Here is a 15,218-nt window from a genome sequence, read left to right as displayed (position 1 = left end):
TCAAGGACAAGCAGCCGGGACAAAGCTCTGAACCTAGAAGACACGAGGAACATAAACACCACCCGAGCGAAGACAGCGAAGACCGACGCCGGCGACCCACTCCCGTCCCCCATGGAAATTGAGCAGGACCGGGCGCCAACTCCGGCCGATCCGACGCAGGGGACAGGGAAATCGCCTGAGACAAGGGTGAAAACGCCCGAGACAAGGGTGACGCTGGTCGACAGAAGTGCCGCGGAAATCTACAGAGAAGACTCCCCGAGAAGCTCCCAACCCCTGGTTCGGGAGCTCGACACAAAAATCGCGAGAGTAACAGCAACTGTAACAAAGAACAAACCGGATATCACTGACGAACGAACGCGCCAACAACAACAACTAACACAACACGCTCTCAACTGATAATACCCGCAGCTATGACAAACACCCACAACTGCACAAACCAAAAGGACAGAAAGAGAAAAGAGGACACACAGTTAAACGTGGTCCAGATTAATCTAAACCACTGCAGACTTGCCCACGACCTACTACAGCAGAACGCGGTCGACTGGGAAATTGACGTAGTAATAATTTCAGAACCATGGAGGATCCTGAGTGACTGGTTCGGGACCGGCGACGGTAGGGCGGCTATCTGGATAACCGAAAGGGCCGCCAGGAGGTTGACCCCCGTACAACTCCTGGCCAGCGCGGATGGATACGTGGCAGTTCGGATCAGTGATATCACTGTAGTGAGCTGTTACTATTCGCCGAACATACGCCTGGACGCTTTCGAAACCCACTTACAGCACCTGGAGGACCTGATGGCCATACTAGACCTCGACCACACGATCGTGGCCGGGGACTTCAACGCGAAATCACCAGCATGGGGCTCCGCTGAAACGAACCCACGGGGCACAGCTACCCTCGAAATGGCCAATCGCATCCGGATCTGCCCGGTTGTCAGCAAGGGAAGATACACCTACGATAGAATCGGATGACACTCATTGATTGACATCATGTTCTGTGGCGGGTCCGTGCTCCGGAGACTTACCTCAAGTACCATCCTGGACACGGAAACCGCCTCAGACCACCGATACATAAAACATATATTCACCGGTAACATCACAGGCTGCGAGGAGGGGCCTCGGTCGGGAGTGGTCGACGTGGACCGTTTTCTCACGCTCTACAACACGACTGCGACGCTGGCCTCCCCTTTTCGCATAGAAACAGCGACGGACATCGACGCCTACATTAAGCTACTAAGCGAGCTCGTCGAGAAGTCTACTCGGCCCCAGTATCGGGCGACACGTGGACGCCCTAAGTGGTGGTGGACGCCTGAGGTAGAGGCAGCAAGACGAGCCGTAATAAAGAGCAGAAGAAGACACCAGAGGGCCAGGTAAAGGGGTTTTGCTCCCGAGATCGAGCTCTCAGGAGCCATTTACCAGACCCTCAAAAAAGACCTGAAATGGACCATCCAGGACTCAAAAAACGCAGCCTGGAAGAGGTTCATCAAGGATATCGACTACGACACCTGGGGAAAGCCGTACACATGGGTTGTGAGAAACATTAAGGGCCGACCCCCCCCCCATACGCCTTGAGCCGCGAAGAACAACAAGCGGTGGTGGGAGGACTGTTCACCGTCACCCCTCCGACGCTCGACCAGGGGGACGTCGAGGCCACACATCGACGACCTACCCCATACGGAGCCTCGGATAACGACCCGTGCCCCCCGTTCACGGAGGACGAGGTGCGGGCGGCGCTGGGGAAACTCAGGAAACGAGCAGTGGGACCGGACAGCATGCCTCTGACGGTCATACGTGCGCTGGCGGGGTGCGCGGTGGGCCACATTGCGCACCTGTTCACCAGATGCCTGGTCGTGGGATATTTCCCTCGCGAGTGGAAGGTGGGGAGGTTGGTATTAATCCTCAAAAAAGCTGGCCCGGACAACCGGCCTGCATGGCGCCCGCTGTGCATCCTGTCCAATCTTGCGAAGGCGTTTGAGCACTGCATTAAGGGGAGGATTGCACCCGTGATCTCGTTCTCGGCAAACAGTACGGCTTTACAAAGGGAAGAAGCACGGTGGATGCGGTCAGCCGTGTGGTGGAGATGTGGGACTCGGCCAAAAGGAGGAAGAAACACTGCTTCCTCATAACGCTGGACGTCAGGAACGCATTTAACGCGGTCAAGTGGCAGAACATCCTGAGGGCCCTCCAACAGAGGAACATCCCTCCCCACCTGACGAACATACTCCACAGCTACCTGCACAGGCGCTGCATCGTGACGCTGAGGGACGGCTGCGCGGAGCGGACACCCGTGTATGCGGGGGTGCCCCAGGGATCGGTACTGGGACCGCTGCTCTGGAACGTCCAGTACGATGAGCTCCTGGAAACGGAATTGCCGCGGGACTGCACCCTCCTGGGCTATGCAGACGACGCTGCATTGGTCGTGACCGCTTGCGACATGCGAGCGGCCAAAAACAAGGCCGACACCGCGCTCGAGAGTATAAAGGGGTGGTTCGACCGGAATCATCTGGAGCTCGCTGAGGACAAATGTGAGATCCTCCACCTCACGAGCAGGAAGGCGAAGAAAGACATCGACGTTCGGATCTGCGGCGGCCCCCTCAGGGCGTGCGGGACAACACGCTACCTGGGGGTTGCGTTGGAGGGCAACCAGTGCTACAGGGCTCACATCCGCGGCGCCAGCGAGAAGGCCACGAGATACGCAGGCATGCTGAGCAGGATACTCCCTAACCTGGGTGGCGGCGGCTACTGGGCCCGATCCCTGTACTACCGAGTGGCGGAGTCGGTAATTATGTATGCGGCACCGATTTGGGCTCCGGCGGTGAAGATGGGAAGTAACAGGAAGCCGCTCAATGCGGCACAAAGAGCGATCCTGACCCGGGTGGCCAGGGCGTACCGCACAACCGCGCTGGATGTGCTGTGCGTCCTGGCGGGTTTCCCGCCATTCGAACTGATGGCGGCCGAGAGGAGGCGTACGTACCTCCGAGTGGCGGAACTGGAGAGGAACGCGCCCGATTTTAGGCGCCAAACACTGCTGGCCAAACGGGAGGAACGAGAGAGAACGCGGGCTGAGTGGCAGAAGACGTGGGACACCGCCACCAGCGGCCGCTGGACTTACAGGATTATACCGAGGATTACAGAGTGGGCCGACTGGGGGCCCCCGATACTTGATTACTATCTGACGCAGGTACTGACGGGACACGGGTGCTTTGCGGGTTTCCTCACACGAATTGGCAAGCATGACGACCCCCACCCCACCCCGGCCCCAGCACCCGCGGTGGCAGACAGCCCACTGCCAGCCCAAACCCGGGCACCGCGCAGACTATCCTCAGAGCCAGACGGAGTTATGTGTGGAAGACTCGAGGCAAGAATCTCACTGGCAAAAGGGCCAGACCCTCCCCCCCCCCGTAACAACCACACAAACCCACCCATAACCCCCCCACCCTCTGCCACACAGCACCTGCCCGCTCCTGGATGCGCAGGCACCCCTTGTCCATCAACAAGCGGTGATCCTGGAGCGAGCAGCGGTGAAAGTCCTCGCGAGCTGCACTTCAGCGAGTCGCGACGACGGCCACCGCAAATCCTCTCGAATGGAGAGCCTGTTAGAGATCGAGCGTCATGCTGGTAACTCCGACTCCCCGTGGCCCCCGCTGGAAACATTCTCCCGGCGGCTCGACCCCTCTCAGGGCCGAGCCGCCGGGAAAATGGCTAAATGAGTTACCCCCCTTGCGGGACGATCTTCCCTTCCGATGAACCGTCAACGGTGAGGAAGGGGTTTTTCCAAGCACGACGCCGGCAGTTTCCGGATGCGGACCTCTCTCTTCACAGTGGTTTCAGCTGTTTTTAACATCGACCGGCATAAGCAAGCTCTGCTTCGCCCGGTCAAAGCCGGCTTCGGCCCCGTTGCTTGCTAAAATGTAGACATTCCATGTCCCTATCTACTACTCCTTACACGGACATGGAGTTAAGACTGGGTCTTCCATACCCAGCCTAATGAACGATGAGAGAAGGCGGCGATTTACCCACGTTCGGACCCCTCGTAGGTATTCCGTCGGGGGGTAGGTACTCATCGTTGTGTATGCCCTGACGGGCGAGGAAACACATCCGCGCCACTTTCGTGGTGGCCGGATTTGCAATAAATGTCCCTATCTACTTTCTAGCGAAACCACTGCCAAGAGAACGGGCTTGGAAAAATTAGCGGGGAAAGAAGACCCTGTTGAGCTTGACTCTAGTCTGGCATTGTAAGGAGACATGAGAGGTGTAGCATAAGTGGGAGATGCGTTAAAAACATCGCCGGTGAAATACCACTACTTTCATCGTTTCTTTACTTACTCGGTTGGGCGGAGCGCGTGCACCGAGGTCTTCGCGACCCGGTTGTCACGGTGTTTTAGAGCCAAGCGTGTTAAGATTGGCATGAGGCTTAACGGCTGATCGCCAATAATACTCCCGCGTGATCCGATTCGAGGACACTGCCAGGCGGGGAGTTTGACTGGGGCGGTACATCTGTCAAAGAATAATGCAGGTGTCTACCGAATGGGGTAGCGGGGTCAGGGCATGGCGAACCCAACATCTTCGTTCGCGATGTCGTCTGGAAACCCTACCCAAGGCCAATCTCACATCCGATCCATTGGCGTAAGCCGTATGGACTCGTTGGGTATAAACGACGACGACCACGCTGTTCAAAAGGCTCTCGATTTAGACAATACGATTTTATGCCCGAGTTGCAAGACCGATCTGAGTGCCCGTACTGCCGCCAGCGCCGCCCAACATAAAAGGCAATGTAATGCGCCGCCTACGCAGGCCGATGGTTATACGTGTGAGACCTGCAAAACCACGTATAAGACATACGCCGGATTACGCCAACATCAACGGAGGACTCACATCGAAAACTATAATACCGCCGATCTCGCGGTATTATGAAAATACCGCGAAATTAGAGCAATAGCCCATGATGAAATAGATATTACTAAAAATGCAAAATTATTAGGAAAAGAAATAATTAAAATTTTATCTGAAAAAAAAATACAAATCATACCTCACTGAAGCCCTTAACGAGGTGGGCCAGACCAATGTCCTGAATACTTGTCCGTTGGTGCCGCGGGTGCTGGCTAACTAGATGTGACGATCCTCGCGTGCGTGGAGACAACGACACACGCCAAGTGATATCATCTCCGTACAGTACAATTCTACCTGGTGATATACGTAATATCCTGGCTGAACTTAAAGAACATGTAGGCCATCACATGGCAGAAATTATTGATAACGCCCTGTCTAACACACCATCTGAAGACACTATGTTAATGATGGACCAATATATAGAAAACCTACCATCCTATGTTGCTTCGCTCGCTGATAAAACCGATGAATACAATGAAAAAACAGTAACCCAGTAGATAAAATTCATAAAAGTAGTAACAAGAAAAATAAATACAATAAAAGCAATAAATACAATAAAAATAATAAATACAATAAGAACAATGCAAGCAACAACAAAGTTAAAAATACAACAGATGATAAAAATAATAAAACTAGAATAAATAACTATCAGAATGAAAACAAGAATAAAAATAACAGTAAAAAGAACAAATATAGCAACAAATGCAAAGAAAGTAATAAACGAAAAGGCAACCGCGCTAAAAGGATATCGACTGAGTACGCCAGATTTCAAAAACTCTATAACAAAAACCCAACCCAATTGGCTGAGCATATAATTACCGGAAACCCACTCAACATTACAGAATCACCCACGATTGAAATATTTGAAGAATATTATTCTAAATTATTTGAACACAAGGACATCGAATGGAAACCTTAGAAACGCAAAATAGATACCAATAGTAATATCAACCTATCACATCCGATATCACCGACCGAAATACACGAGCAACTTACCAGGATGAAACAATCCGCTCCAGGCAGCGATGGAATCGATCGATCGACTCTTAGACAAATGCCACGCAAGGAGCTGTGCGCATTGTTGAATATCGTATGGGGAATGAAGTCGTTACCCTCTGTGCTAAGATCGAACAGAACAACACTTTTACCTGAAACCGGCGACTTGATAGACCCAAAACAATGGCGGCCTATAACCATCTCAAGTCAGATATAGCGCCTATTAAATAAAATCATCGTGTCGCGCCTTGAGAATGAAATACCTCTGTTTCACACGCAAAGAGGATTTACAAGAACCGACGGGATAATGGCTAATAGTACCATCCTACAAACACTAATTAAATTAAACCGCGAAAAATCGAAACCTTTTACTATACTATCTATAGATTTAGCTAAAGCATTTGACTCCGTTAACATTATTTCAATAATAGACGCACTAATCAGAAAAAAACGTAGACGCTCATACAATAGAATATATCGAAAATAATTATAATAATATAACCACAATACTCGAATGCCACGGATCCCGATCCAAACCTATATCTATAAAACGCGGTGTGAAGCAGGGTGATCCTATGTCCGGTTTCCTATTTAATTTAGTGTTAGACCAGCTCATGATACAACTTAATGAGTGTGAGGGTGTCGATGCGAGAGGCACCAGGATACGTGCATTAGCATTTGCTGATGACATCGTGATGGTGGCCCCCACTCCCAGCGCGATGCGAAGTAATATCCGGATCGTCGAGAAATTCTTCCACAAACACGGGCTGCAAGTGAACCCATCGAAATGTGCCATCTTACAGAACCTACGCGTCCCTGGAACGCAAAGGCTCGTAGTTGATACGCGGCCCAAACTGCAGATTAATAAAAGCCCTATTCCAACATTGGGTGTCGCGTCTCAATTTAAATACCTGGGACACATATATAGATACTGCGGTACCATCTCTCCATCTCCTTCAAAGCTTGAAGGCAAAAAAGCTCAAAAATCTTAAAACTAGTCCTTTAAAACCATGGCAGAAACTGAACATACTACACAGATACCTCATTCCTCGTCTTCACCATAGTCTGCAAACAATGGACATAAATAAAAAGAAATTAAAATACATAGATAATTGCATAATAAAATTTGTAAAAAGTATACTACACTTACCAACTACTACACCAACTTCATATAGACATGCTCCTTTAAGCAGCGGTGGACTAGGTATCCCATCGCTTGCAACCCACATTGCCGCTATATACTTACGTCGATTGGAGCGCTTGAGAGCCCGTGGCGACAGCGAGGTACGGTGCGTTATGGAATCTTCGATAGTCTAACACATAATGCGAAAGCTCAATAACATCCTTGGGAGCATCGCAGCACCATCTAAACAAATGATTCGTAAATATTAGTCCGAGCAACTCCATCGTTCCGCGCTAGGCTCTGGTCTCGCCCTGATGACCCCAGGCTTATCTTCGTGGATATACAACCCACCTAATTTCTGGAGGGATCGAGACTACATCGGAGCAATCAATTTAAGGATTGGGTTACTCCCCACTAAGGGAGCCTCCTACATGAAAGATACCGATTGCCGCAATCCATCCTGCGCAGGGACAGGGTTACGCATTATACACGCATCAACAGACATGACAATGTTAACAAAATAATCAAAACTGCAATCGAAAAAACAAAAACCAAGATAGAGAACAAATTCCCCGTTTTACTACCAAAGAAAATAGATACGTGCCAGACTTGATACCGCATATGTAATCGAAACTACAGTAGCTTACGAGACTAAACGGACATCGCTGTTAAATGCGTACAATATCAAAAAGGATAAATACAGTACACCGGATCTGGTCGAAAAGATTAAAAATACGTACCGCGTACCTCATGTGAAAGTAATGCCACTCGTGGTTCGTGCTCGTGGTTGTTGGCTCGATTCCAACGATGATATAACCAGAGAGTTTGGGCTATCACACAGACTGAAACAAATTATTTGCACTACCGCCCTACAATGGGGTGTATCTATCCACCGGCATTTCATGAGCTCTGTGTGGAGGAGGCCACGACATAACATCCGCGTGCATTGACGGGTAATACTCGGACCCGTTCTGTACATACTCGCACAAATAAAATTAATTCCTATATATAAATAATAATATATGTATGTTTTGTCTCCCTTTCTTTACAATATAAACTAACCTTAGTTCAACTTACTATAATACTATTAATTATTTAAAAAAAAATTCTTTGTTTCTTTTGTTCTTACTACTATAATTATTAATCCATTAAAAAAAATTATTTCTTTTGTTTTATTTACCTCGCGTCACTAATTACCACACCTTTTGAATAGTGTTGATTTATCATAATGGTATGCCTACCAGCGGGCCGCAAGCAAAATACACTGGAAATATTGTTGCGAAATACAACTCGCCCAACAAATGTTATAGCCAAATGCCTCGTCATCTAATTTGTGACGCGCATGAATGGATTAACGAGATTCCCTCTGTCCCTATCTACTGGTCTCCAAAGTCCAACCCCACCTCCACGCGGCGGAGACCGGGCAACGCAGGTCTGTATTTGCGGCGAGAAAGGGCTATGGCACCCGCCCTATCCTGTCCCATCCTTCCCCATCACAGATTCCTCCCCATCACGGTTTTGTGGAGTTGGACGGCCGCTGTGCTTGCGTGAGGTGCTTGGCACCCGCCACCGTGGCTGGCGAAGCTCTGCTACGCCAACCGCACCTGCTTATCCACCCTAGACGGTGCACCAACCTTGGGCAGCCCCCTAGTACACTACCAATGAGCAAAGAATAGTTGTCACTCGCCAACCTTGCATGCTGCATTATCATTGCTGTCGTGTGATAAAGGGGGTGAATACATGTGGCAGAGTGCCGTCGCCGAGGAGGGCGGTGACGGGCACCCGCGCTGTTGCGAGCGTGCAGCGAAGCAAGACCTTCCAAAATACCTAAAAAGCATAGTTGGAGTAGGATACATGGCCTACCCAACTTAAAATAAACCAAACACTCCTTACACGGACACGGAGTTAAGACTGGGTCTTCCGTACCCAGCCTAATGAACGATAAGGGAAGGCGGCGATTTACCCACGTTCGGACCCCTCGTAGGTGTTCCGTCGGGGGGTAGGTAATCACCGTTGTGTATGCCCTGATGGGCGAGGAAACATATCCGCGTCACCTTCGTGGTGGCCGGATTCACAATAAATGTCCCTATCTACTGGCGGGAGTTGCTATGTATCTCTCAGGCGGGTGCGACCAGTCGGCGACCGCCTGAGGTGCTATCTCTTTTCTGGTCGTAGATCGAAGGCCAAAAGTATGCAGTTCACGTCGGCTGGGTAAGAGGCGCATAGTTAGCAAGCAGCGACCTCTCCGTGGTTCCCGCTATGAGTACCCCAACGAAGAAATAAACAATAATAAGAGCTTCTCCGGGGGAAACTAATGCTGCCGCTGCGAAAGGATTGGGGCCTGACTGTGTGTCTACGCTTGAGGGTCGGCGACCTCACCTCCCAGAGCCAAGAGTGTTTGTAGGGCCTAGGCCAGGCGATAACAGGTCCGGTAGAGCCAATGGGCAGGGTAGAGCCCATAAGAGAAAAAAGGGAGGTAGTGCCCAAATAAAAATAAAGGGTCCGGTGGAGCCAATGGGCAGGGTGGAGCCCATATAGAGAAAAAAGGGGAGGTAGTGCCCGAATAAAAGTGAAGGGTCCGGTGGAGCCCAGAAAAGAAAAAGGGAGTAGTGCCCTAATAGGAGGTAGTGCCCAAACAAAAACGAAGGGTCCAGTGAAGCCCAAGTAAGAAAGAAAGAAAAGAAAAAGAACAAGAAGAAATCGCCAGCCGAAAGCCGTACATTCACATAAGACCAATGCTATACAAATGGACACGAAAATGGAAAACAAACGAGGAAGGACGCAGGCGGGTAGAACTTTGACAAAAACGAATTATGCCAGACACAACATAGAAAGATAGGGCCTCGGACACAGGGACTCCCGTCCCTGGGGTCCCTGTGGCGGAATTAACCGCTACTGATAGGAGGGACATCGGCAATAACCCCGGCTATACAATAGGAATAGATTCAGGCAAACGAACGGAAGGGATCGGTCTTCGTGCCGTCCGCGTCCACCTCGTAAGGTGCGACGACGCGAGTATAGGAAAGTCTAGGAAAACCAACCCCCGCACCCCCCAACCTCAACGCGTAACCGCGGACACGCGATCGCGAATGTAGCCACGGGAATTAGGATCCTACAGCTGAACATGCGACGTTCAGCTGTAGTAACGGGCGAAGTTAGGGAATTGATAGCGCAAAAGCGGCTGGACGTCCTGCTCCTGCAGGAACTACACGTCAGCAGGCAAGGAGCAGGATATAGGGTAAACGGATTAGGGACCGGAGTGAAGGTGGCGGCGGTGAAAACCCACTCCCCGTGGGCCGCTGTCGCCATCTCCAACCCTCACTTCGAGGTCACATTTATCTCGTAGCTCAGTAACCCGCACTGCGCATGTGCGGAAGTGCTGGCCCCGGCTTCTCCTTCTACGCGGTGTCACATTACTTCCAGCACCAAGACGAGATAGAGAAGCACCTCAAGCATTTGGAGACGGTACTCCTGGCATTGAGGGGGAAGAGAATAATAATTTCAGTCGACGCGAACGCGCAATCCTCGCCCTGGAGTCCGCACAGCACAGACGAGAGGGGAGCGTAGTTAGAAAGATTAGTCTCCGCGTTTAGATTAACTGTAGCTAGCCACGCTAGTCAACCACCCACCTTCTGGACGCCAAAAGGATCGTCATACATCGACGTTACCTTGGCATCCCCCTCCATGGCCCCATATATCAGAGAATGGAGAATAAGAAGCGAATGGGCGACTAGCGCTCATAACGCCATCGACATCCTGCGACAGGCTGCGGGCACCTAGGGCCGCGACGGAAAATCAGGGAGCAGCGAACTCTCGGTTCGACACTCGTCGAGCGGATTGGGAGCGGTTCTCGGTGGCCCTGTCCGATCACTCACGGTCGAGGCTCGAAGTCCTGAGTTTGGGGTCAGTAGAAAATGTAGGTAGAATGGCAGAGACGCTCACAGCCGTCATCACTGACGCCTGCACCGCGTCAATGCCTAGAAAAAGGAAATTTAGGAAGTCCAACCCGTGGTGGACAAAAGAGCTAACTAAGCTCAAAAAGGCCGTGTACAGGCAGAGGCGTGCCTTCCAGAAGACGTTAGACGAACCCTCCCGCCTCCAAAAACTGCAGGAGTACCGTACTTCGTTGCGGAACTACAGCAGGGAGGTGAAGAGGGCGAAACGGGAAAGCTGGCAAAATTTCGTGACGTCGAACGGGAACACGGAACCCTGGGGCATCGTATACAAGCTCCAGGCGAATAAACTCCGTGTAGAGAAAGTAATAAGCACACTCCGGCGCAACAGTAAAAGTACAACCGGTACTTTAGAAACCGCCAGCGAGCTTCTGGAAGCCCACGTCCTTGACGACCGGCCTGAACTCGACTCGCCCACACAAAGGGTTCTCCGGGAACAGGCGCGAATCGCCCCGAATACCGCCGACGCCCCGCCTTTCTCCTTGGCGGAGGTGGCCGGAGCGATTCGTTCCTTCGGTAACAAAAAGGCGCCAGGACCGGAACTGATCGAGGTACAAGTCCTGAAGGCCACCGCGAAAACAATCCTCGGGGAACTCGCGCGATTATTCAATGGGTGCCTTCGATGGGGCATCTTCCCCTCCGCCTGGAAGGTGGGCTCTCTGAGAATCCTCCTGAAAGGCGAAGGAAAGGACGAGAAGGACCCAAAATCCTACCGACCGATATGTCTCCTCTCCGTGATCGGGAAAACATTCGAGAAGCTCCTTAAAAGCAGACTCGAACAGACGGCGATGGCAACGGGACGCATCTCCAGCAGACAGTACGGCTTTACGCGCGGAAAGTCGACTGAAGATGCAATTGTCGAGTTGCGCCGCATGGTCGATGACATCGAGCATCGGCATGTGATCGCACTACTTTTCGACATTTCCGGAGCCTTCGATAATGTCTGGTGGCCCCTAGTGTTAGGTAGTCTTAGGGATCGAGACTGTCCGCGCAACGTCTTCGAGGTAATCTCCAATTACTTCGAGGACCGCAAGGTCAGTCTCATGGTAGGAACAGACAGGATCTCCAAGCACGGGACAAGAGGATGCCCGCAAGGTTCCGTCCTCGGCCCCGCATGCTGGAACCTTATGTTCGACGGTCTCCTGAGGTTACTCGAAACCTCAATTGAGAATAGATTCGTAGCCTATACGCGGTCGACCTCATCGTCCTCGTAGGCGGAAATAGCCGTAAAGACCTAGAGATCGAGGGTCAACGCGTTGTCGACCAGATCCTGGGTTGGTGCAGGTTAGCTAAATTAGAAATATCCGATTCGAAATCGGAAGCGATCGCACTCCGGAATGGGTACGTAGACAGGGAAAAAATAGGCCGACGGGGAGGATCGCGTCCCGACAGAAAAAGAAAAGTAGTTCGCGTATCGAAATTAGAGTTCCAAAAAAGACCGCCGATCATTCGGATCGGAGCGAGGTCAATTAAATTCAAGCCCACAGTTAGACACCTAGGCGTCCATTTAGATAGGGACATGGGTGTCCGATCCCACTGCCAACACATTAGCGACGAGGTCGGGTCGCTTTTCGCGAAACTTGGCAGGCTCGCGATACTCGGATGGGGGCTCCGTTTCGGCTCTCAGCCGTGTACCGCGGGGTCTTTATCCCGGTAGCGACTTATACCGCTGCCGGGTGGGCCGACCTGTGCACGGCGGGGGAGATATGGATACTGAGTGCCGCGCAGCGCCGTGCGCTCATCGCAATGACTGGTGCATACCGCTGGTCATCGTGAAACAGCATGTGCGTGGTGGCCAGTGCCCTACCCATCGATGTCGAGCTACAGCAGGCCAAAGCCCTATACTCAATTAGGAAAAACATGGACACTAGGTTCAGAAACATCGTGGTCCCAGCGGGAACCAACGATGCGAAGAATAGGATCGTGGTTGAGGCGAAAAGGGTGTGACAATCCATGTGGGACGCCTCCCCCAAAGGCCGCACAACTTTCGCCTTCTTCAGCAGAATCGAGAGAAGCATGGCGACCGGGTCGATGATATGGGACCATTACACCACACAAGTCCTCACTGGATACGGGTACTTCCGCTCGCGCCACCTCGCGTACGGGGTTGCCGACAGTGGGGCGTGTGTGTGTGGCCACGGGTCGGACACGGTAGACCACTTCCTTGTCCACTGCAAGAACTTCGACCCGCAGAGAGAGGCTCTGCGGGATATCACCCCCAGTGATACTGCTTGCGTGAGGCGTTCGGCGCCCCCCACCTTGGTCGACGGTATTTTGTTACTATCACCCGCGGCCCTCGGGCTTGTCGGAGATATATTTCCACTCGCAGCCTTCGGGCTTGTCGAGAGGTGGTGTGCACCCGCGGCCCCTTGACTTGTCGAGCGGTGAATGCATTATGACACGGGCTAGCTGCATCGGGTTCGGCAGTCAGCCCTTAAACGAACTACAAATGCAAAAATTTAATTATCACTCGCCAGCCTTGCACGCTGCATAATTGTTGTCGTGTGGCACAATGGGAGTGAATAAATACGGCATAGTGCCGTCGTAATAGCGGTGGTATGCGGTGCCGAGCACCCGCCATCGCAGTCGCGCAGCTGATAGACCAAAGCCATACATATAGTTGGAGTAGGAAACACGGCCTACCCAACTTAAAACAAACACAAAACTTCTTACTGCAGACGCAGAGTTAAGACTGGGTCTTTCGTACCCGGCCTGATGACCGTTGAGAGAAGGCGACGGTTTATCCCTGTTCGGACCACTGGTAGGTGTTCCGTGCGAAGGTGCATGGCCTTTTATTGTGTATGCCCTCAGGGCGCGGTAACATGTTCGCGCCACCTTCCTGGTGGCCAGACTAACATTAACTGTACCTATCTCCCACAGAAGGATACATACAGGTAAGTAGACGCCATCGTAAAACCAAGCGTAGAATCCTCTCCGACAACGATTCGGACATTCTCCTTATTATCGCGCCCTCCCAAAAGCCCCCAAAAAACCGAAAGAAATCCGAAGTCCCCTCTCTACCCCCGGTCGCACCCGCCTCTAGCAACCCCCAAAGCAGCAGCAAGATGGTCGCCGCCGTCCCCCCAACCGATCCTACCGCCAACGACCTCCGGCTAAAATCCGAGAAGGTCACAATGGCCCTTATGAATTTTCTTATGGATCAGGATAATGGTCTATACTCCGAAGCTTCGCAGTTCATCGCCAACAAACTCGCCAAATTGAAGAGTATTCTCGGCGAGTCACTGCTTCGCTGCAGTAACTTAAAGGGTCAGATCAAAGCTATCAGATCCGAAAACAAGATGCGACGCAGAACCCTCGAAACAGTTGCCGAAAAATGCCAAACCCCGGAAGAACCCTCCCGACCTACCACTTACGCCGAGAGAGTCGGGGTCAGATCAAAAACTGCAGCCCTTTCCAACCACAAACAGAACCCCTCTAGCGCGATTACGATCTTCCCGCAGGACCCCAAAATTTTTTAATCAAGTGAGAAGTCCAAAGAAGCAGTCCTTAACACGTTAAGTGTGGTGCCGACTTCGCTAGACTTTCCGCTCAGCCGACAGCGCTCGGCTCGGTGTCGCCTAAGCGCGTGAGCACTTGATGCCGAGCGCTGCCGCCTTACTACGCCGCGTGACGCGGAGGGTCAATACTTCACTGGACCGAAAAGTATAAACAGAAGATTACTTTATTTCACTGCTTGGTTTGAGGTTTTGGCTGTGAGAATGGGGCATTCAATGCCCATGTATACAATTTATAAACATAAGATAATGGGGCGGAGAATGCCAGAATGGCCAAAGATCGAATATCAAGAGACGATTAGTCGGAAAAAGCCACGGGAGTATAAAGGTTCAGTGCAGCAGAGAGAGTTCAGTTTTATATTTTTTGAAAAAGTTTTGTTACCCATCAACTGAAAATGTTGAGAGAACAAAGCAATAGTGACTCATCGAGTGAGATATTAGTACCACGCAAACGTGGGCATGCAGTACCATTGCCTTCTTCAGGTAGTGACAGTAAATCCGATAGTTCACTAAGGGGCATCGGAACTAGTGATCCAAACGAATGGTTTGAACCGCGAGGCAACCAACCAAATATTATATCTTTCACAAGTCCCCATGGTGCCAAACTTTCTAATGAACAAGTGCGACATTGTAAAAAAGTGGAAGATTTTTATGGGCTTTATGTGACGGAGACCATGTTTGAACATATAGCAGAACAACAGATAGAAATGAAATAAAGCGGTTTTTTGGACTGATTTTGTGG

This window comes from Megalopta genalis, unplaced genomic scaffold (assembly GCF_051020955.1).
Source record: "Megalopta genalis isolate 19385.01 unplaced genomic scaffold, iyMegGena1_principal scaffold0034, whole genome shotgun sequence".
In the NCBI taxonomy this organism is placed as follows: domain Eukaryota; kingdom Metazoa; phylum Arthropoda; class Insecta; order Hymenoptera; family Halictidae; genus Megalopta; species Megalopta genalis.
This window is presented reverse-complemented; position numbering follows the sequence as displayed.